Source organism: Hyla sarda, unplaced genomic scaffold (genome assembly GCF_029499605.1).
Source record: "Hyla sarda isolate aHylSar1 unplaced genomic scaffold, aHylSar1.hap1 scaffold_804, whole genome shotgun sequence".
In the NCBI taxonomy this organism is placed as follows: domain Eukaryota; kingdom Metazoa; phylum Chordata; class Amphibia; order Anura; family Hylidae; genus Hyla; species Hyla sarda.
This window is the reverse complement of record NW_026610830.1, coordinates 68,851-96,049: the sequence shown is the minus strand read 5'-3', so window position 1 is coordinate 96,049 and position 27,199 is coordinate 68,851. Positions and strand designations below refer to the sequence as shown.

At 49.1% G+C, this 27,199-nt stretch overlaps 7 non-coding genes and 5 pseudogenes across 7 annotated transcripts; all 12 read left to right on the top strand.

The window, feature by feature from the left end:
* The first annotated feature begins 904 nt into the window (after positions 1–904).
* LOC130346928 (U2 spliceosomal RNA) lies at positions 905–1,095 on the top strand. Its single transcript, XR_008884961.1, has one exon. It is a non-coding gene; the product is annotated as a U2 spliceosomal RNA (small nuclear RNA).
* Positions 1,096–3,188: 2,093 nt separating this feature from the next.
* LOC130346906 (U2 spliceosomal RNA) lies at positions 3,189–3,349 on the top strand (annotated as a pseudogene).
* Positions 3,350–4,042: 693 nt separating this feature from the next.
* On the top strand, positions 4,043–4,229 carry LOC130346900 (U2 spliceosomal RNA). The gene has a single exon (XR_008884942.1). It is a non-coding gene; the product is annotated as a U2 spliceosomal RNA (small nuclear RNA).
* Positions 4,230–6,333: 2,104 nt separating this feature from the next.
* On the top strand, positions 6,334–6,524 carry LOC130346948 (U2 spliceosomal RNA). Its single transcript, XR_008884980.1, has one exon. It is a non-coding gene; the product is annotated as a U2 spliceosomal RNA (small nuclear RNA).
* A 2,090-nt stretch (positions 6,525–8,614) lies between these two features.
* Positions 8,615–8,719, top strand: LOC130346907 (U2 spliceosomal RNA; annotated as a pseudogene).
* A 758-nt stretch (positions 8,720–9,477) lies between these two features.
* LOC130346898 (U2 spliceosomal RNA) lies at positions 9,478–9,662 on the top strand. The gene has a single exon (XR_008884940.1). It is a non-coding gene; the product is annotated as a U2 spliceosomal RNA (small nuclear RNA).
* Positions 9,663–11,754: 2,092 nt separating this feature from the next.
* On the top strand, positions 11,755–11,906 carry LOC130346902 (U2 spliceosomal RNA; annotated as a pseudogene).
* A 5,838-nt stretch (positions 11,907–17,744) lies between these two features.
* On the top strand, positions 17,745–17,917 carry LOC130346954 (U2 spliceosomal RNA; annotated as a pseudogene).
* A 2,084-nt stretch (positions 17,918–20,001) lies between these two features.
* Positions 20,002–20,192, top strand: LOC130346944 (U2 spliceosomal RNA). Its single transcript, XR_008884975.1, has one exon. It is a non-coding gene; the product is annotated as a U2 spliceosomal RNA (small nuclear RNA).
* A 2,076-nt stretch (positions 20,193–22,268) lies between these two features.
* On the top strand, positions 22,269–22,459 carry LOC130346927 (U2 spliceosomal RNA). Its single transcript, XR_008884960.1, has one exon. It is a non-coding gene; the product is annotated as a U2 spliceosomal RNA (small nuclear RNA).
* A 2,087-nt stretch (positions 22,460–24,546) lies between these two features.
* Positions 24,547–24,699, top strand: LOC130346904 (U2 spliceosomal RNA; annotated as a pseudogene).
* A 693-nt stretch (positions 24,700–25,392) lies between these two features.
* On the top strand, positions 25,393–25,579 carry LOC130346899 (U2 spliceosomal RNA). Its single transcript, XR_008884941.1, has one exon. It is a non-coding gene; the product is annotated as a U2 spliceosomal RNA (small nuclear RNA).
* The last annotated feature ends 1,620 nt before the right edge of the window (positions 25,580–27,199 follow it).

Below are 27,199 nucleotides of genomic sequence, written 5' to 3'. Positions count from 1 at the left end.
ATATAAATATATATATATATATATATATATACGCGCACACACACACATATATATAAACGTATTCTCCGTTGAGATATTGCAGCCGCTGCTGTGTCCAGGCCCAGGAGCCTTAGCACTGTGCTGTGATGTCACTCAATACCACTGACATCACTAGGTGTAAACAACATCTCTCCTTTGCTGTGTATGTGACTATGGAGCTGTTTGGTGATGTCGTCTATTATGGCCTTCATAGAAGCAACAGGAGATTGTTGCATCCATCTAGAACCCTCAGAACTACAGTGCTATGATGTCACTCACTTCCACAGGCCTTGCAGAGTGTAAACAACAACAACCCAGCTTTGTTGTGTATGTAACCATAGGGATTTGTGATGTCACCTAGAACCTTCACAGCAGCGACAGCTTTATGAGGAGCATCAGCACTGCTCTGCCTGAGCAGAACCATCACCGCCATAGGTTGTCAAATAACCCGGGTTTAACCCACACAGGTAAGTCCAATGGGGTGCAGGCATGTCCTCTATGCTTACAGCTTCCCGTGGGTGTTGGTTTGATACCGTTTGGGGACAGCCAAGGAGGCATCTGCAGGCAACAAAGGTAGGTGTGTGCTTGTGTGTGTGTTTCCTATGCAGATCCTAAGCCCAGTGTCACATGCAAGTAGGAGGAGTAAGAAGGGTTCCTGGCAAATCCGGGTTATGGATTGCATTTAAAAAGGCCCCGTGGGAGTGCAATGGGCCCCTGTCTTGCTGCTTAGCAATAATGGTATGGGTTTAGGTTCTGCTGTGTGTACTGGTGGTTGACTGCCCCCCAGCCCAGAGTGTGCATGGAAAATTGTCTGGCAGCCTCCCTGACAGCAAGCAGTGATAGTGCCCATGAAGGGCACCTTGTTGGGCCCGCCCCTTTCACGGTTATCGCTTCTCGGCCTTTTGGCTAAGATCAAGTGTAGTATCTGTTCTTATCAGTTTAATATCTGATACGTCCCCTATCTGGGGACCATATATTAAATGGATTTTTGAGAACGGGGGCCGATTTCGAAGCTTGCTTCCGTCGCCCTATGCATTGACCCGATATGGCAGTATCTTCGGGTACAGTGCACCACCCCCTTACAGGGTTAAAAAGAAAGATTCCTACTTTCATTGCTACCTGCTTGCTGGCTAGCCAGCTAGCCAGCCCTGTGGGCCTTGCTGCTGCTGCAGCCAAAAAACAAAAGGTGGTGCTGCTGCTGCTTCTGCTGCTTCTGCTTCTGCTTGTGTCTGGCCGCTGTTGGAGCGTCCAGGCACAGGACTTCTGCTGCTGCTGACTAAATGGCCTCCTTAATTGGATCATTTGAGTAGCCAGCACACCTGTGCAGGTAGGGCATGACATGATAGGCAGCTGCCTTGATAGCGGGTGGGTGCTGAATGTTCCTAATTGACAAAATAAGATTAATGCTTATGAAGAAATATAAAATCTCATCCCTTCCCCAATATCGCGCCACACCCCTACCCCTTAATTCCCTGGTTGAACTTGATGGACATATGTCTTTTTTCGACCGTACTAACTATGTAACTATGTAACATAACATGGGGGGGGGGGGGGGGGGTCTCCTGGCTGTTCACACAGGTGTGTCATTGCTGTACATTGACCATGCATTGCTTCTGTGGTATTGCAAAGGCAAAGACAAATGCTTCCAGCCATCCATTGCACTAATGGATTGGTCATCAGCTGGCTGTCTATGTCCCGCATCAATATAGACCAAAGTACAGAGGGTTAGGCTATGCTATTGTGCACCTACCTGATGCATCAGAAGGTGCGAGGCCCTTGCTAAATTCTGTGCACAGACTTTGAGATCTATACTTTAGACTGTATCTAAACCTGCTCCAACATGGACTGACATTCTGGCCTACTTTCAGCCGATGCGACTTGTCTGTCGCTGAACAGTCGCTTTTTATGTATTCAGCACCTATGTATAATGTTGTAAAAATGCTCTAGAAGCTAAAGTCGCAGAAATGTCACACATATTTGGCCTGCAACTTTCTGTGCGACAAATTCAGACAGGAAAAATCAGTATAAATCCTTAGAAAATTATCCCCCAGTGTCTCCATCTGCTGGCGGTATTGAATAAGCATTGCTGCACTGATGGGGTATGCATTAGACGAAAAAAAAGAAGAAAAAGAAGAATAATACGCCCAGAAAAGAGGCGAAAAGGAGAAAAACGTAAAAAAACGTGAAAAAAAAGTAAGAGGAAGAGAAGGGAAAAAAAGGTGGAAATGGGTTTAAAAGTGATTTCGGCGGAGAAATATATATATATATATATATATATATATATATATATATATATACGCGCACACACACACATATATATAAACGTATTCTCCGTTGAGATATTGCAGCCGCTGCTGTGTCCAGGCCCAGGAGCCTTAGCACTGTGCTGTGATGTCACTCAATACCACTGACATCACTAGGTGTAAACAACATCTCTCCTTTGCTGTGTATGTGACTATGGAGCTGTTTGGTGATGTCGTCTATTATGGCCTTCATAGAAGCAACAGGAGATTGTTGCATCCATCTAGAACCCTCAGAACTACAGTGCTATGATGTCACTCACTTCCACAGGCCTTGCAGAGTGTAAACAACAACAACCCAGCTTTGTTGTGTATGTAACCATAGGGATTTGTGATGTCACCTAGAACCTTCACAGCAGCGACAGCTTTATGAGGAGCATCAGCACTGCTCTGCCTGAGCAGAACCATCACCGCCATAGGTTGTCAAATAACCCGGGTTTAACCCACACAGGTAAGTCCAATGGGGTGCAGGCATGTCCTCTATGCTTACAGCTTCCCGTGGGTGTTGGTTTGATACCGTTTGGGGACAGCCAAGGAGGCATCTGCAGGCAACAAAGGTAGGTGTGTGCTTGTGTGTGTGTTTCCTATGCAGATCCTAAGCCCAGTGTCACATGCAAGTAGGAGGAGTAAGAAGGGTTCCTGGCAAATCCGGGTTATGGATTGCATTTAAAAAGGCCCCGTGGGAGTGCAATGGGCCCCTGTCTTGCTGCTTAGCAATAATGGTATGGGTTTAGGTTCTGCTGTGTGTACTGGTGGTTGACTGCCCCCCAGCCCAGAGTGTGCATGGAAAATTGTCTGGCAGCCTCCCTGACAGCAAGCAGTGATAGTGCCCATGAAGGGCACCTTGTTGGGCCCGCCCCTTTCACGGTTATCGCTTCTCGGCCTTTTGGCTAAGATCAAGTGTAGTATCTGTTCTTATCAGTTTTTCATGCTGGTGGGGATGGGTGGTGCATGGAGGATGCAGGTGTACCAGGGCTTTCCGGGGCTGGTTCTGAGGAATCAGCTCGACGGCTGCCCCGATGTGACCTGTTCCCTCCGGGTCTCGCCATGAGGCTGAGAGGGTCTAGAGCCGAGGTACTTTTGTGCCTCGGGGAGTGGTGACCCCGAGGTGCCGAAACTCACTGGGAGGATAGACTCACTGAGTTGAAGCACGGGCACCATAATCTCTTCACCTTGTGGCACTCACCTCTTGATTCCCGGCCTTCTGGCTAGGATCAGAGAAATTTTTATAGATCCGGCCGGATGTCCGGGCAGTATATCTGCACACATTCACTTATTTATTTCTTTTTTGTCTCACTGTGTCACTTTTTGCGTGTTGTGTGTTCACAGGATTGGTCAGGATGCGGTAGCCCTTCTGGGTGTCCCTCCTGGCGGTCTAGGGGAGGTGTGTGTGGCCATTAGGTTCCGCACCTCCCTGCAAACACCCCGGGTACTCCTGCTTTGGCAGGGTACCTACCGTAATCGGCTCTGCGGGCAGATACCTTGGCTAACGCCAAGGGGGATGCCGGGAGCATTTGTGGTCCCCTAGTAGCTTCGGCGAAAAGGGACATTGAACCTGGAACCTCGCAGGTACCTTTTGGTCCGGAGGCGAAGGGTAAGGTTTGTTGGGGGGCCTCTCTCCTATCGGAGAAGGGCTTGCGATAGACCGCATCCTTTGTGCACGTTTTTTTAGTGTAACACGTTTGCACTTTTTCTTGCACTTTGGGTGAATCGAAAGCACGTTCCTCGGCTTTAGATAAAAAAAAAAAAAAAAAAAAATCTGTTCTTATCAGTTTAATATCTGATACGTCCCCTATCTGGGGACCATATATTAAATGGATTTTTGAGAACGGGGGCCTATTTCGAAGCTTGCTTCCGTCGCCCTATGCATTGACCCGATATGGCAGTATCTTCGGGTACAGTGCACCACCCCCTTACAGGGTTAAAAAGAAAGATTCCTACTTTCATTGCTACCTGCTTGCTGGCTAGCCAGCTAGCCAGCCCTGTGGGCCTTGCTGCTGCTGCAGCCAAAAAACAAAAGGTGGTGCTGCTGCTGCTTCTGCTGCTTCTGCTTCTGCTTGTGTCTGGCCGCTGTTGGAGCGTCCAGGCACAGGACTTCTGCTGCTGCTGACTAAATGGCCTCCTTAATTGGATCATTTGAGTAGCCAGCACACCTGTGCAGGTAGGGCATGACATGATAGGCAGCTGCCTTGATAGCGGGTGGGTGCTGAATGTTCCTAATTGACAAAATAAGATTAATGCTTATGAAGAAATATAAAATCTCATCCCTTCCCCAATATCGCGCCACACCCCTACCCCTTAATTCCCTGGTTGAACTTGATGGACATATGTCTTTTTTCGACCGTACTAACTATGTAACTATGTAACATAACATGGGGGGGGGGGGGTGTCTCCTGGCTGTTCACACAGGTGTGTCATTGCTGTACATTGACCATGCATTGCTTCTGTGGTATTGCAAAGGCAAAGACAAATGCTTCCAGCCATCCATTGCACTAATGGATTGGTCATCAGCTGGCTGTCTATGTCCCGCATCAATATAGACCAAAGTACAGAGGGTTAGGCTATGCTATTGTGCACCTACCTGATGCATCAGAAGGTGCGAGGCCCTTGCTAAATTCTGTGCACAGACTTTGAGATCTATACTTTAGACTGTATCTAAACCTGCTCCAACATGGACTGACATTCTGGCCTACTTTCAGCCGATGCGACTTGTCTGTCGCTGAACAGTCGCTTTTTATGTATTCAGCACCTATGTATAATGTTGTAAAAATGCTCTAGAAGCTAAAGTCGCAGAAATGTCACACATATTTGGCCTGCAACTTTCTGTGCGACAAATTCAGACAGGAAAAATCAGTATAAATCCTTAGAAAATTATCCCCCAGTGTCTCCATCTGCTGGCGGTATTGAATAAGCATTGCTGCACTGATGGGGTATGCATTAGACGAAAAAAAAGAAGAAAAAGAAGAATAATACGCCCAGAAAAGAGGCGAAAAGGAGAAAAACGTAAAAAAACGTGAAAAAAAAGTAAGAGGAAGAGAAGGGAAAAAAAGGTGGAAATGGGTTTAAAAGTGATTTTGGCGGAGAAATATATATATATATATATATATATATATATATATATATATATATATATATATATATACGCGCACACACACACATATATATAAACGTATTCTCCGTTGAGATATTGCAGCCGCTGCTGTGTCCAGGCCCAGGAGCCTTAGCACTGTGCTGTGATGTCACTCAATACCACTGACATCACTAGGTGTAAACAACATCTCTCCTTTGCTGTGTATGTGACTATGGAGCTGTTTGGTGATGTCGTCTATTATGGCCTTCATAGAAGCAACAGGAGATTGTTGCATCCATCTAGAACCCTCAGAACTACAGTGCTATGATGTCACTCACTTCCACAGGCCTTGCAGAGTGTAAACAACAACAACCCAGCTTTGTTGTGTATGTAACCATAGGGATTTGTGATGTCACCTAGAACCTTCACAGCAGCGACAGCTTTATGAGGAGCATCAGCACTGCTCTGCCTGAGCAGAACCATCACCGCCATAGGTTGTCAAATAACCCGGGTTTAACCCACACAGGTAAGTCCAATGGGGTGCAGGCATGTCCTCTATGCTTACAGCTTCCCGTGGGTGTTGGTTTGATACCGTTTGGGGACAGCCAAGGAGGCATCTGCAGGCAACAAAGGTAGGTGTGTGCTTGTGTGTGTGTTTCCTATGCAGATCCTAAGCCCAGTGTCACATGCAAGTAGGAGGAGTAAGAAGGGTTCCTGGCAAATCCGGGTTATGGATTGCATTTAAAAAGGCCCCGTGGGAGTGCAATGGGCCCCTGTCTTGCTGCTTAGCAATAATGGTATGGGTTTAGGTTCTGCTGTGTGTACTGGTGGTTGACTGCCCCCCAGCCCAGAGTGTGCATGGAAAATTGTCTGGCAGCCTCCCTGACAGCAAGCAGTGATAGTGCCCATGAAGGGCACCTTGTTGGGCCCGCCCCTTTCACGGTTATCGCTTCTCGGCCTTTTGGCTAAGATCAAGTGTAGTATCTGTTCTTATCAGTTTAATATCTGATACGTCCCCTATCTGGGGACCATATATTAAATGGATTTTTGAGAACGGGGGCCGATTTCGAAGCTTGCTTCCGTCGCCCTATGCATTGACCCGATATGGCAGTATCTTCGGGTACAGTGCACCACCCCCTTGCAGGGTTAAAAAGAAAGATTCCTACTTTCATTGCTACCTGCTTGCTGGCTAGCCAGCTAGCCAGCCCTGTGGGCCTTGCTGCTGCTGCAGCCAAAAAACAAAAGGTGGTGCTGCTGCTGCTTCTGCTGCTTCTGCTTCTGCTTGTGTCTGGCCGCTGTTGGAGCGTCCAGGCACAGGACTTCTGCTGCTGCTGACTAAATGGCCTCCTTAATTGGATCATTTGAGTAGCCAGCACACCTGTGCAGGTAGGGCATGACATGATAGGCAGCTGCCTTGATAGCGGGTGGGTGCTGAATGTTCCTAATTGACAAAATAAGATTAATGCTTATGAAGAAATATAAAATCTCATCCCTTCCCCAATATCGCGCCACACCCCTACCCCTTAATTCCCTGGTTGAACTTGATGGACATATGTCTTTTTTCGACCGTACTAACTATGTAACTATGTAACATAACATGGGGGGGGGGGGGTCTCCTGGCTGTTCACACAGGTGTGTCATTGCTGTACATTGACCATGCATTGCTTCTGTGGTATTGCAAAGGCAAAGACAAATGCTTCCAGCCATCCATTGCACTAATGGATTGGTCATCAGCTGGCTGTCTATGTCCCGCATCAATATAGACCAAAGTACAGAGGGTTAGGCTATGCTATTGTGCACCTACCTGATGCATCAGAAGGTGCGAGGCCCTTGCTAAATTCTGTGCACAGACTTTGAGATCTATACTTTAGACTGTATCTAAACCTGCTCCAACATGGACTGACATTCTGGCCTACTTTCAGCCGATGCGACTTGTCTGTCGCTGAACAGTCGCTTTTTATGTATTCAGCACCTATGTATAATGTTGTAAAAATGCTCTAGAAGCTAAAGTCGCAGAAATGTCACACATATTTGGCCTGCAACTTTCTGTGCGACAAATTCAGACAGGAAAAATCAGTATAAATCCTTAGAAAATTATCCCCCAGTGTCTCCATCTGCTGGCGGTATTGAATAAGCATTGCTGCACTGATGGGGTATGCATTAGACGAAAAAAAAGAAGAAAAAGAAGAATAATACGCCCAGAAAAGAGGCGAAAAGGAGAAAAACGTAAAAAAACGTGAAAAAAAAGTAAGAGGAAGAGAAGGGAAAAAAAGGTGGAAATGGGTTTAAAAGTGATTTCGGCGGAGAAATATATATATATATATATATATATATATATATATATATATATATACGCGCACACACACACATATATATAAACGTATTCTCCGTTGAGATATTGCAGCCGCTGCTGTGTCCAGGCCCAGGAGCCTTAGCACTGTGCTGTGATGTCACTCAATACCACTGACATCACTAGGTGTAAACAACATCTCTCCTTTGCTGTGTATGTGACTATGGAGCTGTTTGGTGATGTCGTCTATTATGGCCTTCATAGAAGCAACAGGAGATTGTTGCATCCATCTAGAACCCTCAGAACTACAGTGCTATGATGTCACTCACTTCCACAGGCCTTGCAGAGTGTAAACAACAACAACCCAGCTTTGTTGTGTATGTAACCATAGGGATTTGTGATGTCACCTAGAACCTTCACAGCAGCGACAGCTTTATGAGGAGCATCAGCACTGCTCTGCCTGAGCAGAACCATCACCGCCATAGGTTGTCAAATAACCCGGGTTTAACCCACACAGGTAAGTCCAATGGGGTGCAGGCATGTCCTCTATGCTTACAGCTTCCCGTGGGTGTTGGTTTGATACCGTTTGGGGACAGCCAAGGAGGCATCTGCAGGCAACAAAGGTAGGTGTGTGCTTGTGTGTGTGTTTCCTATGCAGATCCTAAGCCCAGTGTCACATGCAAGTAGGAGGAGTAAGAAGGGTTCCTGGCAAATCCGGGTTATGGATTGCATTTAAAAAGGCCCCGTGGGAGTGCAATGGGCCCCTGTCTTGCTGCTTAGCAATAATGGTATGGGTTTAGGTTCTGCTGTGTGTACTGGTGGTTGACTGCCCCCCAGCCCAGAGTGTGCATGGAAAATTGTCTGGCAGCCTCCCTGACAGCAAGCAGTGATAGTGCCCATGAAGGGCACCTTGTTGGGCCCGCCCCTTTCACGGTTATCGCTTCTCGGCCTTTTGGCTAAGATCAAGTGTAGTATCTGTTCTTATCAGTTTTTCATGCTGGTGGGGATGGGTGGTGCATGGAGGATGCAGGTGTACCAGGTGTACCAGGGCTTTCCGGGGCTGGTTCTGAGGAATCAGCTCGACGGCTGCCCCGATGTGACCTGTTCCCTCCGGGTCTCGCCATGAGGCTGAGAGGGTCTAGAGCCGAGGTACTTTTGTGCCTCGGGGAGTGGTGACCCCGAGGTGCCGAAACTCACTGGGAGGATAGACTCACTGAGTTGAAGCACGGGCACCATAATCTCTTCACCTTGTGGCACTCACCTCTTGATTCCCGGCCTTCTGGCTAGGATCAGAGAAATTTTTATAGATCCGGCCGGATGTCCGGGCAGTATATCTGCACACATTCACTTATTTATTTCTTTTTTGTCTCACTGTGTCACTTTTTGCGTGTTGTGTGTTCACAGGATTGGTCAGGATGCGGTAGCCCTTCTGGGTGTCCCTCCTGGCGGTCTAGGGGAGGTGTGTGTGGCCATTAGGTTCCGCACCTCCCTGCAAACACCCCGGGTACTCCTGCTTTGGCAGGGTACCTACCGTAATCGGCTCTGCGGGCAGATACCTTGGCTAACGCCAAGGGGGATGCCGGGAGCATTTGTGGTCCCCTAGTAGCTTCGGCGAAAAGGGACATCGAACCTGGAACCTCGCAGGTACCTTTTGGTCCGGAGGCGAAGGGTAAGGTTTGTTGGGGGGCCTCTCTCCTATCGGAGAAGGGCTTGCGATAGACCGCATCCTTTGTGCACGTTTTTTTAGTGTAACACGTTTGCACTTTTTCTTGCACTTTGGGTGAATCGAAAGCACGTTCCTCGGCTTTAAAAAAAAAAAAAAAAAAAAAAATCTGTTCTTATCAGTTTAATATCTGATACGTCCCCTATCTGGGGACCATATATTAAATGGATTTTTGAGAACGGGGGCCGATTTCGAAGCTTGCTTCCGTCGCCCTATGCATTGACCCGATATGGCAGTATCTTCGGGTACAGTGCACCACCCCCTTACAGGGTTAAAAAGAAAGATTCCTACTTTCATTGCTACCTGCTTGCTGGCTAGCCAGCTAGCCAGCCCTGTGGGCCTTGCTGCTGCTGCAGCCAAAAAACAAAAGGTGGTGCTGCTGCTGCTTCTGCTGCTTCTGCTTCTGCTTGTGTCTGGCCGCTGTTGGAGCGTCCAGGCACAGGACTTCTGCTGCTGCTGACTAAATGGCCTCCTTAATTGGATCATTTGAGTAGCCAGCACACCTGTGCAGGTAGGGCATGACATGATAGGCAGCTGCCTTGATAGCGGGTGGGTGCTGAATGTTCCTAATTGACAAAATAAGATTAATGCTTATGAAGAAATATAAAATCTCATCCCTTCCCCAATATCGCGCCACACCCCTACCCCTTAATTCCCTGGTTGAACTTGATGGACATATGTCTTTTTTCGACCGTACTAACTATGTAACTATGTAATATAACATGGGGGGGGGGGGGTGTCTCCTGGCTGTTCACACAGGTGTGTCATTGCTGTACATTGACCATGCATTGCTTCTGTGGTATTGCAAAGGCAAAGACAAATGCTTCCAGCCATCCATTGCACTAATGGATTGGTCATCAGCTGGCTGTCTATGTCCCGCATCAATATAGACCAAAGTACAGAGGGTTAGGCTATGCTATTGTGCACCTACCTGATGCATCAGAAGGTGCGAGGCCCTTGCTAAATTCTGTGCACAGACTTTGAGATCTATACTTTAGACTGTATCTAAACCTGCTCCAACATGGACTGACATTCTGGCCTACTTTCAGCCGATGCGACTTGTCTGTCGCTGAACAGTCGCTTTTTATGTATTCAGCACCTATGTATAATGTTGTAAAAATGCTCTAGAAGCTAAAGTCGCAGAAATGTCACACATATTTGGCCTGCAACTTTCTGTGCGACAAATTCAGACAGGAAAAATCAGTATAAATCCTTAGAAAATTATCCCCCAGTGTCTCCATCTGCTGGCGGTATTGAATAAGCATTGCTGCACTGATGGGGTATGCATTAGACGAAAAAAAAGAAGAAAAAGAAGAATAATACGCCCAGAAAAGAGGCGAAAAGGAGAAAAACGTAAAAAAACGTGAAAAAAAAGTAAGAGGAAGAGAAGGGAAAAAAAGGTGGAAATGGGTTTAAAAGTGATTTCGGCGGAGAAATATATATATATATATATATATATATATATATATATATATATATACGCGCACACACACACATATATATAAACGTATTCTCCGTTGAGATATTGCAGCCGCTGCTGTGTCCAGGCCCAGGAGCCTTAGCACTGTGCTGTGATGTCACTCAATACCACTGACATCACTAGGTGTAAACAACATCTCTCCTTTGCTGTGTATGTGACTATGGAGCTGTTTGGTGATGTCGTCTATTATGGCCTTCATAGAAGCAACAGGAGATTGTTGCATCCATCTAGAACCCTCAGAACTACAGTGCTATGATGTCACTCACTTCCACAGGCCTTGCAGAGTGTAAACAACAACAACCCAGCTTTGTTGTGTATGTAACCATAGGGATTTGTGATGTCACCTAGAACCTTCACAGCAGCGACAGCTTTATGAGGAGCATCAGCACTGCTCTGCCTGAGCAGAACCATCACCGCCATAGGTTGTCAAATAACCCGGGTTTAACCCACACAGGTAAGTCCAATGGGGTGCAGGCATGTCCTCTATGCTTACAGCTTCCCGTGGGTGTTGGTTTGATACCGTTTGGGGACAGCCAAGGAGGCATCTGCAGGCAACAAAGGTAGGTGTGTGCTTGTGTGTGTGTTTCCTATGCAGATCCTAAGCCCAGTGTCACATGCAAGTAGGAGGAGTAAGAAGGGTTCCTGGCAAATCCGGGTTATGGATTGCATTTAAAAAGGCCCCGTGGGAGTGCAATGGGCCCCTGTCTTGCTGCTTAGCAATAATGGTATGGGTTTAGGTTCTGCTGTGTGTACTGGTGGTTGACTGCCCCCCAGCCCAGAGTGTGCATGGAAAATTGTCTGGCAGCCTCCCTGACAGCAAGCAGTGATAGTGCCCATGAAGGGCACCTTGTTGGGCCCGCCCCTTTCACGGTTATCGCTTCTCGGCCTTTTGGCTAAGATCAAGTGTAGTATCTGTTCTTATCAGTTTATACTGACCTGGCAGGGGAGATACCATGATCGCTACGGTCTGAAGAACTCCAAGCATTGTGGTAGAGATTTTGCGTAGTACGATTGCAGTACTTTTCGTTCTTATTAGAACCGCATTTCTCTAGAGCATACCACCTGAAGATCGTCTCCTGCCTGCCTCGGAACATCTGAAGAAGGAGAAGATCTTGAAGACTGCAGCTCCGGAAGAAGCCGACGAAGAACCTGGAAGAAGGGAATCGGCGGTGAATTCCGGAACAGCGGCGAAGAGGAAGGCGGCGCAGAATCTTTTCGAAGAAACTCGCTGCCTCTGGAGAAGGATTTGCATAGCTCCTCCCACCGGGACCGGATCTGCATAGCTCCTCCCACCCGGGAAAGAAGACTTTGCGAAGCCTCTCTCCACAAGCAAGCAAGGAAGCGGAAAAGAGCCTGCTGGAAGAAGCCATGACCTCAACCAGCAAGTCCACCCAGGAGGCTGCAGGGCAAGGCCTGGAGGTCCAGCCCCAACCACAGCAAGCTTCAACCTCCACCACGGCAAGGCAGAAGGGCGGCAGAATTCCTAACCTGGAAGCTCCAACCCTGGAGCCCTGGATGAGGCAGACTGTTGCCTTGAAGCTCAAGCCCGTGGACGGAAGGGTGCCGGACATGTCCCACGACGTGTTCTGCAAGAAGATGCTGGCGGATCAAGGCTTCCCCACGGCTGACACCCTGGGAATAGCAACCTTCTTTTCGGGAATCTTCTACATCACCTTTGCCACCATTGGGACCTGTAGAAGATACTGGGAGGTGGTGAAAGCGGCGAGTCCCGAATCCCCTTTCTCTCGCTTTGTGGGCAACTGCCTTATTCAAAGAGAGGAGAGGCGGGTGACGGTCTCAATGCGGAACCCACACACCCCAGGCACGGACATCTCGACCTTCCTGAAGCGCTTCTGCACCGTGGTGAGGGAGCCCACCCGCATCCTGAACTCACTCGGATACTGGACCTGCAAGTGGTCTGTGGTCGTCAGACTCAACAAGAACCCTGCTTCTCCAGACGGACTACAGCACCTGCCAACGACATTTTCCTTGGGCAACTCCACAGGACTTATCTTCTACCCGGACATGCCGCAGACCTGCAGGAGATGTGGCAAGATGGGCCACGAGGGCAAGGACTGTACGGAGGATGCCTGCAGGTATTGCCGTGTGACAGGTCACACGACCAAGGACTGCCCCAAGAGCAAGACCTGCAACCTCTGCGGACTGGCAGCCCACAGCTACAAGGACTGCCCCCAGAGGGAGAGAACATGGGCATCTGTGGCAGCGAGAGCACCGAAGCCAGCCCCAGCTCCGGAGCCAACACCACGGATGGCCAAGCCGACCAAGGAGGGTAAGAAGGCGAAAGCCACCACCCCTGCCCCGTCCCGCCCCTCCCCTGCCCCTCCCGCCCCATCCCCTGCCCCTCCCGCCCCATCTCCTGCCCCATCCCGCCCCACCCCTGCCCCATCCCGTCCCACCCCTGCCCCATCCCGTCCCACCCCTGCCCCTCCTGCCCCATCCCGTCCCACCCCTGCCCCTCCTGCCCCATCCCGTCCCACCCCCGCCCCTCCTGCCCCATCCCGCCCCACCCCTGCCCCCCGTACCCCACCCCGGCCCACCCCTGCCCCCCGTACCCCACCCCGGCCCACCCCTGCCCCGTCCTCCCCTGCCCGGCCCACCCCTGCCCCGTCCTCCCCTGCCCGGCCCACCCCTGCCCCGTCCTCCCCTGCCCGGGCACTCTCTCCTGCCCCCCGCCCCACCCAGCCTCCTTTCTCTCCTGGCCCAGCAGCACCTAACCCCCCTCCAGCTGCTGGTGCCCGCCCTTCGGAGGACTTTCCTGTGCTTCCTCCCCCAGGTACCATACAGAGGAAGAGGAAAGGAAGGGACAACGTATCAGAAGAGTCCCACAAAAGAAAGATAATCGAGACCTGCGAAACCCCTCAAGCTTCAGATGAGGAGGAGGAGATGGAGCAGGTCTGCGAGAGCCCTGAGGCTTCAGAAGGAGAGGAGGTGATGGAGCAGGCCCAAGTGGAGCAGGTCCAAGCAGAGCCAGTCCAAGCTCAATCTATGGAGGAGCTGCTGCAGGACCCAGAGGTTAAGAAAATCCTGGACACTCCGTCCAACACGGTCTACGACGAGTTCTTGGAAGGGCGCTACGAGAAGCCACACGAGCCGACAGGCGCCAGAGAAGAGGACCCGTCCGACCAGACTGGTAACTAGTATCAGAACTAACCTCTCTTTTTTTATTCCCATGGCTGATCTCAACATCTTCTGCATTAATGTGAGGAGTATTAGAGCTTGGTTTAGATTCCAGACTGTTCTTACGTTCTTAGATTCCCAGAGGTGTGATGTTTACATGTTGCAGGAATGTGCTTTGTCTGCTTCTAGGTCTTACAACCATCTGGCCAGGCAGTGGCCTCACGGCCCTTCCTACTGGTCTGGTGGGGGCGACAATAGGTCTGCGGGGGTGGCCATCCTGATCAGGGGAGGTAACTTTGCACTTGATTCCGTCCGGGAGCTCGTCTGTGGCAGACTTCTTGTCGCAGACGGTTCCTGGGCGGGTGAGCCCGTGCGGCTCATCAACGTGTACGCCTCCCCTGAGAGGGATGTCCGACTGGAGGTTCTCCAGGCCCTGCGGGCTGAACTCGCCACCACTAGGGCAGTAGTGTTGGGTGGTGACTTCAACTGCCCCATTGAGGTGGACGGGCGCAGTTCTGGCACATCCGCCAACCTGGACGTGACGTCTAAACTGCTGATTGAGATGGTGACGGAGGCATCCTTGCAGGACGTTGTCGGGTCCATCGGGAACGGCTCCGTAAACTATACGTGGAGCCGCCCCGATGGCTCGCTCCGTTCTCGGATAGACTTCATCTTCACTTCGAGAGCAGTCAGAAAGGTGTCGTACTCTATGGTCCCCTGCTTCTTCTCTGACCACAGGGCCATTCGATTCCGGGGGACTCTGGGCCATGGATTCCCACCTGGCCCAGGCTCCTGGAAGTTGAATTGTGCCCTGTTGGAGCAGAGGGAGGTCATGGAGGAACTTAGGGATGCGTACCTTGTATGGCGAAATGACAAATGTCTGTTCAAGTGCATCAGCGATTGGTGGGAATATGTTAAAGTCGAATTCCGTTGTTTCTTTCAGGCAAAAGGCAGACAACAGGCGTGTGCGAAGAAGTGGGACTTGAGGAAACTGCAGCGCGAGCTGCGGTCCCTGCAGGACCTGCTCCAGTGTGGCTGGGACGTCAGGGAGGAGCTGGAGGAGACCAAAAAGAGCTTGAAAAGGCACTTTGAGGAGGAATCCAAGCGAATCGTCTTTCGTTCCAAGGTGGAGAACCTGGAGAAGGGTGAGAAATGTAACTCTTTCTTTTTCAGGAAGCTCCATGCCGGCCACACGCCCCTGACTGAGCTACGAGATGAGACCGGACACATGAGGAGCGGCAAGGAGGAAGTGATGGGGGTCGTCCACGACTTCTACAGCAACCTCTACGCCCCCAAGTCATCCGACCCCGAAGCCGCCGAGAGGTTCCTGTCAGGTGTCACTAACGTTGTTGATCCCGCAGGTGCGGCGGCTATGGACGATCCCTTGACGGTGGGGGAGCTGCTCTCTGCCGCTAAATCCTTTAAGCCCGGCAGGACCCCGGGCAGTGACGGTCTCCCGGCCGAGCTCTACGTAGCGCTGGGTGACCTGACCTGTCCGGACCTGTTGGAGGTGTACGAGGAGATGGTGGTGGGGGGCAGAATGCCTCCGTCGTTGAGGGAAGGGATGATCACGATCTTGTATAAGCGGAAGGGGGAGAGATGTGACCTGAAAAACTGGCGTCCCATCTCTCTCCTGAACGTGGACTACAAGATCCTCGCCAAGGTGCTGGCCAACAGGCTGAAACCTGTCATGGGGCAGATCGTCCATCCGGACCAGACCTGCAGCATTCCTGGCCGCAGGATTGCCGACAGCCTTGCCCTTGTGAGAGACACGGTCCATTACATCCAGGACCGCGGGGGCCGCGCCGCCCTGGTCAGCTTAGATCAGGAGAAGGCGTTCGACCGTGTCTCCCACGCATTCATGGACAGGGTTTTGCGCAGGCTGGGTCTGGGGAAGATGTTTTGCTCTTTTGTTAACGTTATGTATTTTGACATTTACAGCACGGTGTTGGTGAACGGCTGGAAGACTGACCCCTTTTCCATTCTTTCAGGGGTTAGACAAGGCTGCCCTCTTTCACCTCTCCTTTTTGTTTGTGTTATAGAGCTCTTCGCTGAGACTATCCGGCAGAGTGGAGAGATCAGAGGGATCACCGCACCAGGACCAGATCGCCACGAGGTCAAGTGCTCGCTCTACATGGACGACGTGACCGTCTTCTGCGCTGACCAGCGTTCGGTGACTGCACTCGTCCAGACCTGCGAGGACTTCGGCAGAGCTTCGGGGGCAAAAGTCAACTGCGGGAAGTCGGAGGCCATGCTCTTCGGGGAGTGGCACCTGGCTTCTTCCGCCCCCTTCCCCTTTACTATTAAGCCGGACTTCATTCAAATTCTTGGAGTCTGGTTCGGGAAGGAAGGAGCGGCCCTTAAGTCTTGGCAAGACCGACTAGGAAGGATAAACTCAAAGATCGGACTGTGGAGCTCCAGAAAGCTCACGATGGAAGGCAAGGCACTTGTCCTGCGGAGTGAAGTTTTGCCTGTGCTCCAATATACCGCACAGGCCTGGCCTCCCCATACCACCGTTTGCAAGGCCATCACCCGGACAGTATTTGGCTTCGTCTGGGGCAAAATGGACAGAGTCAAGAGGACCGTGATGTACAAGGAACCCCGCAAGGGTGGGAAGGGAATACCCGACATCCCCGCTCTGCTGAGGGCCTCCTTTGCATGTGTCACGGTGCAGCGGACTCTTGTAGAAAAGACTGGCTCAGCGGGCAGGTCCATGTCTCGCTTGCTTCTCATGCCCCTCTGGAGACAGCTGGGCTGGGACAAGTGGGACAGCTCCATCCCTTACAACTGGAACACTCCCTGGTTCTATGGGGATGTTGTCCGGTTTGTGAGGGAGCACCAGCTGGAAGGACTGAAACCAGACCTATGGAAGCCAAAGACAATCCACAAGCTCATCCGAGCTAAGGACTCGACCGAGCTGGTTCCGGGACTCCCCGCAGCCACTGCAGAGACAGTTTGGAACAATGTGGCCTCAAAGCGGCTTACCAATGGACACAAGGACTTGTCGTGGATGGCCGCCATGGGAGGTCTCTCTCTCAGGTCATTCATGCATGCCCGCAACCTGTGCAAGACCCGGTACTGCCCCCGTTGCCCCTACGTGGAGGAAACATCTTTCCACGTGTTTTGGCAGTGCCCCTTTGCACAGGGTCTGTTGGACGCCCTAGAACAGGAACTCAGAGACTCAGTGCCCAGGAGCTGCCTATCGTACCATTCGGTGCTTTACGGCCTGTTCCCTGGGACCCACGACGTGGAGGCCATCCAGGAGGCCTGGCGCCTTATGAACTGTTTTAAGGACGCAGTGTGGCTCTCCAGGAACCGCCTCGTGATCAACAGGGAAAACATGTCCGTCCGGGACTGCCGCAGGTTCATCAAGAACCTGCTTAGAGACTATTCCATCTTGGACAGCTCGGCCGTTGATGAGGAAGAAGAGGAGTGAAGACCCCTCTCCTTCTCCCATGTCTCCCTGAAGATACAGCCCAACAGTTTGGCCCTGTGATCCGCCCCCTCCCTACCCCCACATAGTCGCCCACACCCCTACCCCGATCACAGATTGTATTATTTGGTTTTTGTTTGATCTCTTGTGCTTTTCTATTGCAGGATTGAGCTGAATGTTAGAGTAGCATGGTGTGCGATGTATAGCTTAGGGAACCTTTGCTGTGTATTGTACTATCATGCTTGGTGTGACTGTAATTTATTGTACGACTTGTAATGACTGAACGGAAAATAAAGCTCTTTCAATCAAAAATCTGTTCTTATCAGTTTAATATCTGATACGTCCCCTATCTGGGGACCATATATTAAATGGATTTTTGAGAACGGGGGCCGATTTCGAAGCTTGCTTCCGTCGCCCTATGCATTGACCCGATATGGCAGTATCTTCGGGTACAGTGCACCACCCCCTTACAGGGTTAAAAAGAAAGATTCCTACTTTCATTGCTACCTGCTTGCTGGCTAGCCAGCTAGCCAGCCCTGTGGGCCTTGCTGCTGCTGCAGCCAAAAAACAAAAGGTGGTGCTGCTTCTGCTGCTTCTGCTTCTGCTTGTGTCTGGCCGCTGTTGGAGCGTCCAGGCACAGGACTTCTGCTGCTGCTGACTAAATGGCCTCCTTAATTGGATCATTTGAGTAGCCAGCACACCTGTGCAGGTAGGGCATGACATGATAGGCAGCTGCCTTGATAGCGGGTGGGTGCTGAATGTTCCTAATTGACAAAATAAGATTAATGCTTATGAAGAAATATAAAATCTCATCCCTTCCCCAATATCGCGCCACACCCCTACCCCTTAATTCCCTGGTTGAACTTGATGGACATATGTCTTTTTTCGACCGTACTAACTATGTAACTATGTAACATAACATGGGGGGGGGGGGGGTCTCCTGGCTGTTCACACAGGTGTGTCATTGCTGTACATTGACCATGCATTGCTTCTGTGGTATTGCAAAGGCAAAGACAAATGCTTCCAGCCATCCATTGCACTAATGGATTGGTCATCAGCTGGCTGTCTATGTCCCGCATCAATATAGACCAAAGTACAGAGGGTTAGGCTATGCTATTGTGCACCTACCTGATGCATCAGAAGGTGCGAGGCCCTTGCTAAATTCTGTGCACAGACTTTGAGATCTATACTTTAGACTGTATCTAAACCTGCTCCAACATGGACTGACATTCTGGCCTACTTTCAGCCGATGCGACTTGTCTGTCGCTGAACAGTCGCTTTTTATGTATTCAGCACCTATGTATAATGTTGTAAAAATGCTCTAGAAGCTAAAGTCGCAGAAATGTCACACATATTTGGCCTGCAACTTTCTGTGCGACAAATTCAGACAGGAAAAATCAGTATAAATCCTTAGAAAATTATCCCCCAGTGTCTCCATCTGCTGGCGGTATTGAATAAGCATTGCTGCACTGATGGGGTATGCATTAGACGAAAAAAAAGAAGAAAAAGAAGAATAATACGCCCAGAAAAGAGGCGAAAAGGAGAAAAACGTAAAAAACGTGAAAAAAAAGTAAGAGGAAGAGAAGGGAAAAAAAGGTGGAAATGGGTTTAAAAGTGATTTCGGCGGAGAAATATATATATATATATATATATATATATATATATATATATATATACGCGCACACACACACATATATATAAACGTATTCTCCGTTGAGATATTGCAGCCGCTGCTGTGTCCAGGCCCAGGAGCCTTAGCACTGTGCTGTGATGTCACTCAATACCACTGACATCACTAGGTGTAAACAACATCTCTCCTTTGCTGTGTATGTGACTATGGAGCTGTTTGGTGATGTCGTCTATTATGGCCTTCATAGAAGCAACAGGAGATTGTTGCATCCATCTAGAACCCTCAGAACTACAGTGCTATGATGTCACTCACTTCCACAGGCCTTGCAGAGTGTAAACAACAACAACCCAGCTTTGTTGTGTATGTAACCATAGGGATTTTTGATGTCACCTAGAACCTTCACAGCAGCGACAGCTTTATGAGGAGCATCAGCACTGCTCTGCCTGAGCAGAACCATCACCGCCATAGGTTGTCAAATAACCCGGGTTTAACCCACACAGGTAAGTCCAATGGGGTGCAGGCATGTCCTCTATGCTTATAGCTTCCCGTGGGTGTTGGTTTGATACCGTTTGGGGACAGCCAAGGAGGCATCTGCAGGCAACAAAGGTAGGTGTGTGCTTGTGTGTGTGTTTCCTATGCAGATCCTAAGCCCAGTGTCACATGCAAGTAGGAGGAGTAAGAAGGGTTCCTGGCAAATCCGGGTTATGGATTGCATTTAAAAAGGCCCCGTGGGAGTGCAATGGGCCCCTGTCTTGCTGCTTAGCAATAATGGTATGGGTTTAGGTTCTGCTGTGTGTACTGGTGGTTGACTGCCCCCCAGCCCAGAGTGTGCATGGAAAATTGTCTGGCAGCCTCCCTGACAGCAAGCAGTGATAGTGCCCATGAAGGGCACCTTGTTGGGCCCGCCCCTTTCACGGTTATCGCTTCTCGGCCTTTTGGCTAAGATCAAGTGTAGTATCTGTTCTTATCAGTTTAATATCTGATACGTCCCCTATCTGGGGACCATATATTAAATGGATTTTTGAGAACGGGGGCCGATTTCGAAGCTTGCTTCCATCGCCCTATGCATTGACCCGATATGGCAGTATCTTCGGGTACAGTGCACCACCCCCTTACAGGGTTAAAAAGAAAGATTCCTACTTTCATTGCTACCTGCTTGCTGGCTAGCCAGCTAGCCAGCCCTGTGGGCCTTGCTGCTGCTGCAGCCAAAAAACAAAAGGTGGTGCTGCTGCTGCTTCTGCTGCTTCTGCTTCTGCTTGTGTCTGGCCGCTGTTGGAGCGTCCAGGCACAGGACTTCTGCTGCTGCTGACTAAATGGCCTCCTTAATTGGATCATTTGAGTAGCCAGCACACCTGTGCAGGTAGGGCATGACATGATAGGCAGCTGCCTTGATAGCGGGTGGGTGCTGAATGTTCCTAATTGACAAAATAAGATTAATGCTTATGAAGAAATATAAAATCTCATCGCTTCCCCAATATCGCGCCACACCCCTACCCCTTAATTCCCTGGTTGAACTTGATGGACATATGTCTTTTTTCGACCGTACTAACTATGTAACTATGTAACATAACATGGGGGGGGGGGGGGTCTCCTGGCTGTTCACACAGGTGTGTCATTGCTGTACATTGACCATGCATTGCTTCTGTGGTATTGCAAAGGCAAAGACAAATGCTTCCAGCCATCCATTGCACTAATGGATTGGTCATCAGCTGGCTGTCTATGTCCCGCATCAATATAGACCAAAGTACAGAGGGTTAGGCTATGCTATTGTGCACCTACCTGATGCATCAGAAGGTGCGAGGCCCTTGCTAAATTCTGTGCACAGACTTTGAGATCTATATTTTAGACTGTATCTAAACCTGCTCCAACATGGACTGACATTCTGGCCTACTTTCAGCCGATGCGACTTGTCTGTCGCTGAACAGTCGCTTTTTATGTATTCAGCACCTATGTATAATGTTGTAAAAATGCTCTAGAAGCTAAAGTCGCAGAAATGTCACACATATTTGGCCTGCAACTTTCTGTGCGACAAATTCAGACAGGAAAAATCAGTATAAATCCTTAGAAAATTATCCCCCAGTGTCTCCATCTGCTGGCGGTATTGAATAAGCATTGCTGCACTGATGGGGTATGCATTAGACAAAAAAAAAGAAGAAAAAGAAGAATAATACGCCCAGAAAAGAGGCGAAAAGGAGAAAAACGTAAAAAAAACTTGAAAAAAAAGTAAGAGGAAGAGAAGGGAAAAAAAGGTGGAAATGGGTTTAAAAGTGATTTCGGCGGAGAAATATATATATATATATATATATATATACGCGCACACACACACACATATATATAAACGTATTCTCCGTTGAGATATTGCAGCCGCTGCTGTGTCCAGGCCCAGGAGCCTTAGCACTGTGCTGTGATGTCACTCAATACCACTGACATCACTAGGTGTAAACAACATCTCTCCTTTGCTGTGTATGTGACTATGGAGCTGTTTGGTGATGTCGTCTATTATGGCCTTCATAGAAGCAACAGGAGATTGTTGCATCCATCTAGAACCCTCAGAACTACAGTGCTATGATGTCACTCACTTCCACAGGCCTTGCAGAGTGTAAACAACAACAACCCAGCTTTGTTGTGTATGTAACCATAGGGATTTGTGATGTCACCTAGAACCTTCACAGCAGCGACAGCTTTATGAGGAGCATCATCACTGCTCTGCCTGAGCAGAACCATCACCGCCATAGGTTGTCAAATAACCCGGGTTTAACCCACACAGGTAAGTCCAATGGGGTGCAGGCATGTCCTCTATGCTTACAGCTTCCCGTGGGTGTTGGTTTGATACCGTTTGGGGACAGCCAAGGAGGCATCTGCAGGCAACAAAGGTAGGTGTGTGCTTGTGTGTGTGTTTCCTATGCAGATCCTAAGCCCAGTGTCACATGCAAGTAGGAGGAGTAAGAAGGGTTCCTGGCAAATCCGGGTTATGGATTGCATTTAAAAAGGCCCCGTGGGAGTGCAATGGGCCCCTGTCTTGCTGCTTAGCAATAATGGTATGGGTTTAGGTTCTGCTGTGTGTACTGGTGGTTGACTGCCCCCCAGCCCAGAGTGTGCATGGAAAATTGTCTGGCAGCCTCCCTGACAGCAAGCAGTGATAGTGCCCATGAAGGGCACCTTGTTGGGCCCGCCCCTTTCACGGTTATCGCTTCTCGGCCTTTTGGCTAAGATCAAGTGTAGTATCTGTTCTTATCAGTTTAATATCTGATACGTCCCCTATCTGGGGACCATATATTAAATGGATTTTTGAGAACGGGGGCCGATTTCGAAGCTTGCTTCCGTCGCCCTATGCATTGACCCGATATGGCAGTATCTTCGGGTACAGTGCACCACCCCCTTACAGGGTTAAAAAGAAAGATTCCTACTTTCATTGCTACCTGCTTGCTGGCTAGCCAGCTAGCCAGCCCTGTGGGCCTTGCTGCTGCTGCAGCCAAAAAACAAAAGGTGGTGCTGCTGCTGCTTCTGCTGCTTCTGCTTGTGTCTGGCCGCTGTTGGAGCGTCCAGGCACAGGACTTCTGCTGCTGCTGACTAAATGGCCTCCTTAATTGGATCATTTGAGTAGCCAGCACACCTGTGCAGGTAGGGCATGACATGATAGGCAGCTGCCTTGATAGCGGGTGGGTGCTGAATGTTCCTAATTGACAAAATAAGATTAATGCTTATGAAGAAATATAAAATCTCATCCCTTCCCCAATATCGCGCCACACCCCTACCCCTTAATTCCCTGGTTGAACTTGATGGACATATGTCTTTTTTCGACCGTACTAACTATGTAACTATGTAACATAACATGGGGGGGGGGGGGGTCTCCTGGCTGTTCACACAGGTGTGTCATTGCTGTACATTGACCATGCATTGCTTCTGTGGTATTGCAAAGGCAAAGACAAATGCTTCCAGCCATCCATTGCACTAATGGATTGGTCATCAGCTGGCTGTCTATGTCCCGCATCAATATAGACCAAAGTACAGAGGGTTAGGCTATGCTATTGTGCACCTACCTGATGCATCAGAAGGTGCGAGGCCCTTGCTAAATTCTGTGCACAGACTTTGAGATCTATACTTTAGACTGTATCTAAACCTGCTCCAACATGGACTGACATTCTGGCCTACTTTCAGCCGATGCGACTTGTCTGTCGCTGAACAGTCGCTTTTTATGTATTCAGCACCTATGTATAATGTTGTAAAAATGCTCTAGAAGCTAAAGTCGCAGAAATGTCACACATATTTGGCCTGCAACTTTCTGTGCGACAAATTCAGACAGGAAAAATCAGTATAAATCCTTAGAAAATTATCCCCCAGTGTCTCCATCTGCTGGCGGTATTGAATAAGCATTGCTGCACTGATGGGGTATGCATTAGACGAAAAAAAAGAAGAAAAAGAAGAATAATACGCCCAGAAAAGAGGCGAAAAGGAGAAAAACGTAAAAAAACGTGAAAAAAAAGTAAGAGGAAGAGAAGGGAAAAAAAGGTGGAAATGGGTTTAAAAGTGATTTCGGCGGAGAAATATATATATATATATATATATATATATATATATATATATATATATACGCGCACACACACACATATATATAAACGTATTCTCCGTTGAGATATTGCAGCCGCTGCTGTGTCCAGGCCCAGGAGCCTTAGCACTGTGCTGTGATGTCACTCAATACCACTGACATCACTAGGTGTAAACAACATCTCTCCTTTGCTGTGTATGTGACTATGGAGCTGTTTGGTGATGTCGTCTATTATGGCCTTCATAGAAGCAACAGGAGATTGTTGCATCCATCTAGAACCCTCAGAACTACAGTGCTATGATGTCACTCACTTCCACAGGCCTTGCAGAGTGTAAACAACAACAACCCAGCTTTGTTGTGTATGTAACCATAGGGATTTGTGATGTCACCTAGAACCTTCACAGCAGCGACAGCTTTATGAGGAGCATCAGCACTGCTCTGCCTGAGCAGAACCATCACCGCCATAGGTTGTCAAATAACCCGGGTTTAACCCACACAGGTAAGTCCAATGGGGTGCAGGCATGTCCTCTATGCTTACAGCTTCCCGTGGGTGTTGGTTTGATACCGTTTGGGGACAGCCAAGGAGGCATCTGCAGGCAACAAAGGTAGGTGTGTGCTTGTGTGTGTGTTTCCTATGCAGATCCTAAGCCCAGTGTCACATGCAAGTAGGAGGAGTAAGAAGGGTTCCTGGCAAATCCGGGTTATGGATTGCATTTAAAAAGGCCCCGTGGGAGTGCAATGGGCCCCTGTCTTGCTGCTTAGCAATAATGGTATGGGTTTAGGTTCTGCTGTGTGTACTGGTGGTTGACTGCCCCCCAGCCCAGAGTGTGCATGGAAAATTGTCTGGCAGCCTCCCTGACAGCAAGCAGTGATAGTGCCCATGAAGGGCACCTTGTTGGGCCCGCCCCTTTCACGGTTATCGCTTCTCGGCCTTTTGGCTAAGATCAAGTGTAGTATCTGTTCTTATCAGTTTTCATGCTGGTGGGGATGGGTGCTGGATGCAGGTGTACCAGGGCTTTCCGGGGCTGGTTCTGAGGAATCAGCTCGACGGCTGCCCCGATGTGACCTGTTCCCTCCGGGTCTCGCCATGAGGCTGAGAGGGTCTAGAGCCGAGGTACTTTTGTGCCTCAGGGAGTGGTGACCCCGAGGTGCCGGAACTCACTGGGAGAATAGACTCACTGAGTTGAAGCACGGGCACCATAATCTCTTCACCTTGTGGCACTCACCTCTTGATTCCCGGCCTTCTGGCTAGGATCAGAGAAATTTTTATAGATCCGGCCGGATGTCCGGGCAGTATATCTGCACACATTCACTTATTTATTTATTTTTTGTCTCACTGTGTCACTTTTTGTGTGTTGTGTGTTCACAGGATTTGTCAGGATGCGGTAGCCCTTCTGGGTGTCCCTCCTGGCGGTCTAGGGGAGGTGTGTGTGGCCATTAGGTTCCGCACCTCCCTGCAAACACCCCGGGTACTCCTGCTTTGGCAGGGTACCTACCGTAATCGGCTCTGCGGGCAGATACCTTGGCTAACGCCAAGGGGGATGCCGGGAGCATTTGTGGTCCCCTAGTAGCTTCGGCGAAAAGGGACATCGAACCTGGAACCTCGCAGGTACCTTTTGGTCCGGAGGCGAAGGGTAAGGTTTGTTGGGGGGCCTCTCTCCTATCGGAGAAGGGCTTGCGATAGACCGCATCCTTTGTGCACGTTTTTTTAGTGTAACACGTTTGCACTTTTTCTTGCACTTTGGGTGAATCGAAAGCACGTTCCTCGGCTTTAGATAAAAAAAAAAAAAAAAAAAAATCTGTTCTTATCAGTTTAATATCTGATACGTCCCCTATCTGGGGACCATATATTAAATGGATTTTTGAGAACGGGGGCCGATTTCGAAGCTTGCTTCCGTCGCCCTATGCATTGACCCGATATGGCAGTATCTTCGGGTACAGTGCACCACCCCCTTACAGGGTTAAAAAGAAAGATTCCTACTTTCATTGCTACCTGCTTGCTGGCTAGCCAGCTAGCCAGCCCTGTGGGCCTTGCTGCTGCTGCAGCCAAAAAACAAAAGGTGGTGCTGCTGCTGCTTCTGCTGCTTCTGCTTCTGCTTGTGTCTGGCCGCTGTTGGAGCGTCCAGGCACAGGACTTCTGCTGCTGCTGACTAAATGGCCTCCTTAATTGGATCATTTGAGTAGCCAGCACACCTGTGCAGGTAGGGCATGACATGATAGGCAGCTGCCTTGATAGCGGGTGGGTGCTGAATGTTCCTAATTGACAAAATAAGATTAATGCTTATGAAGAAATATAAAATCTCATCCCTTCCCCAATATCGCGCCACACCCCTACCCCTTAATTCCCTGGTTGAACTTGATGGACATATGTCTTTTTTCGACCGTACTAACTATGTAACTATGTAACATAACATGGGGGGGGGGGGGGGGGTCTCCTGGCTGTTCACACAGGTGTGTCATTGCTGTACATTGACCATGCATTGCTTCTGTGGTATTGCAAAGGCAAAGACAAATGCTTCCAGCCATCCATTGCACTAATGGATTGGTCATCAGCTGGCTGTCTATGTCCCGCATCAATATAGACCAAAGTACAGAGGGTTAGGCTATGCTATTGTGCACCTACCTGATGCATCAGAAGGTGCGAGGCCCTTGCTAAATTCTGTGCACAGACTTTGAGATCTATACTTTAGACTGTATCTAAACCTGCTCCAACATGGACTGACATTCTGGCCTACTTTCAGCCGATGCGACTTGTCTGTCGCTGAACAGTCGCTTTTTATGTATTCAGCACCTATGTATAATGTTGTAAAAATGCTCTAGAAGCTAAAGTCGCAGAAATGTCACACATATTTGGCCTGCAACTTTCTGTGCGACAAATTCAGACAGGAAAAATCAGTATAAATCCTTAGAAAATTATCCCCCAGTGTCTCCATCTGCTGGCGGTATTGAATAAGCATTGCTGCACTGATGGGGTATGCATTAGACGAAAAAAAAGAAGAAAAAGAAGAATAATACGCCCAGAAAAGAGGCGAAAAGGAGAAAAACGTAAAAAAACGTGAAAAAAAAGTAAGAGGAAGAGAAGGGAAAAAAAGGTGGAAATGGGTTTAAAAGTGATTTCGGCGGAGAAATATATATATATATATATATATATATATATATACGCGCACACACACACATATATATAAACGTATTCTCCGTTGAGATATTGCAGCCGCTGCTGTGTCCAGGCCCAGGAGCCTTAGCACTGTGCTGTGATGTCACTCAATACCACTGACATCACTAGGTGTAAACAACATCTCTCCTTTGCTGTGTATGTGACTATGGAGCTGTTTGGTGATGTCGTCTATTATGGCCTTCATAGAAGCAACAGGAGATTGTTGCATCCATCTAGAACCCTCAGAACTACAGTGCTATGATGTCACTCACTTCCACAGGCCTTGCAGAGTGTAAACAACAACAACCCAGCTTTGTTGTGTATGTAACCATAGGGATTTGTGATGTCACCTAGAACCTTCACAGCAGCGACAGCTTTATGAGGAGCATCAGCACTGCTCTGCCTGAGCAGAACCAT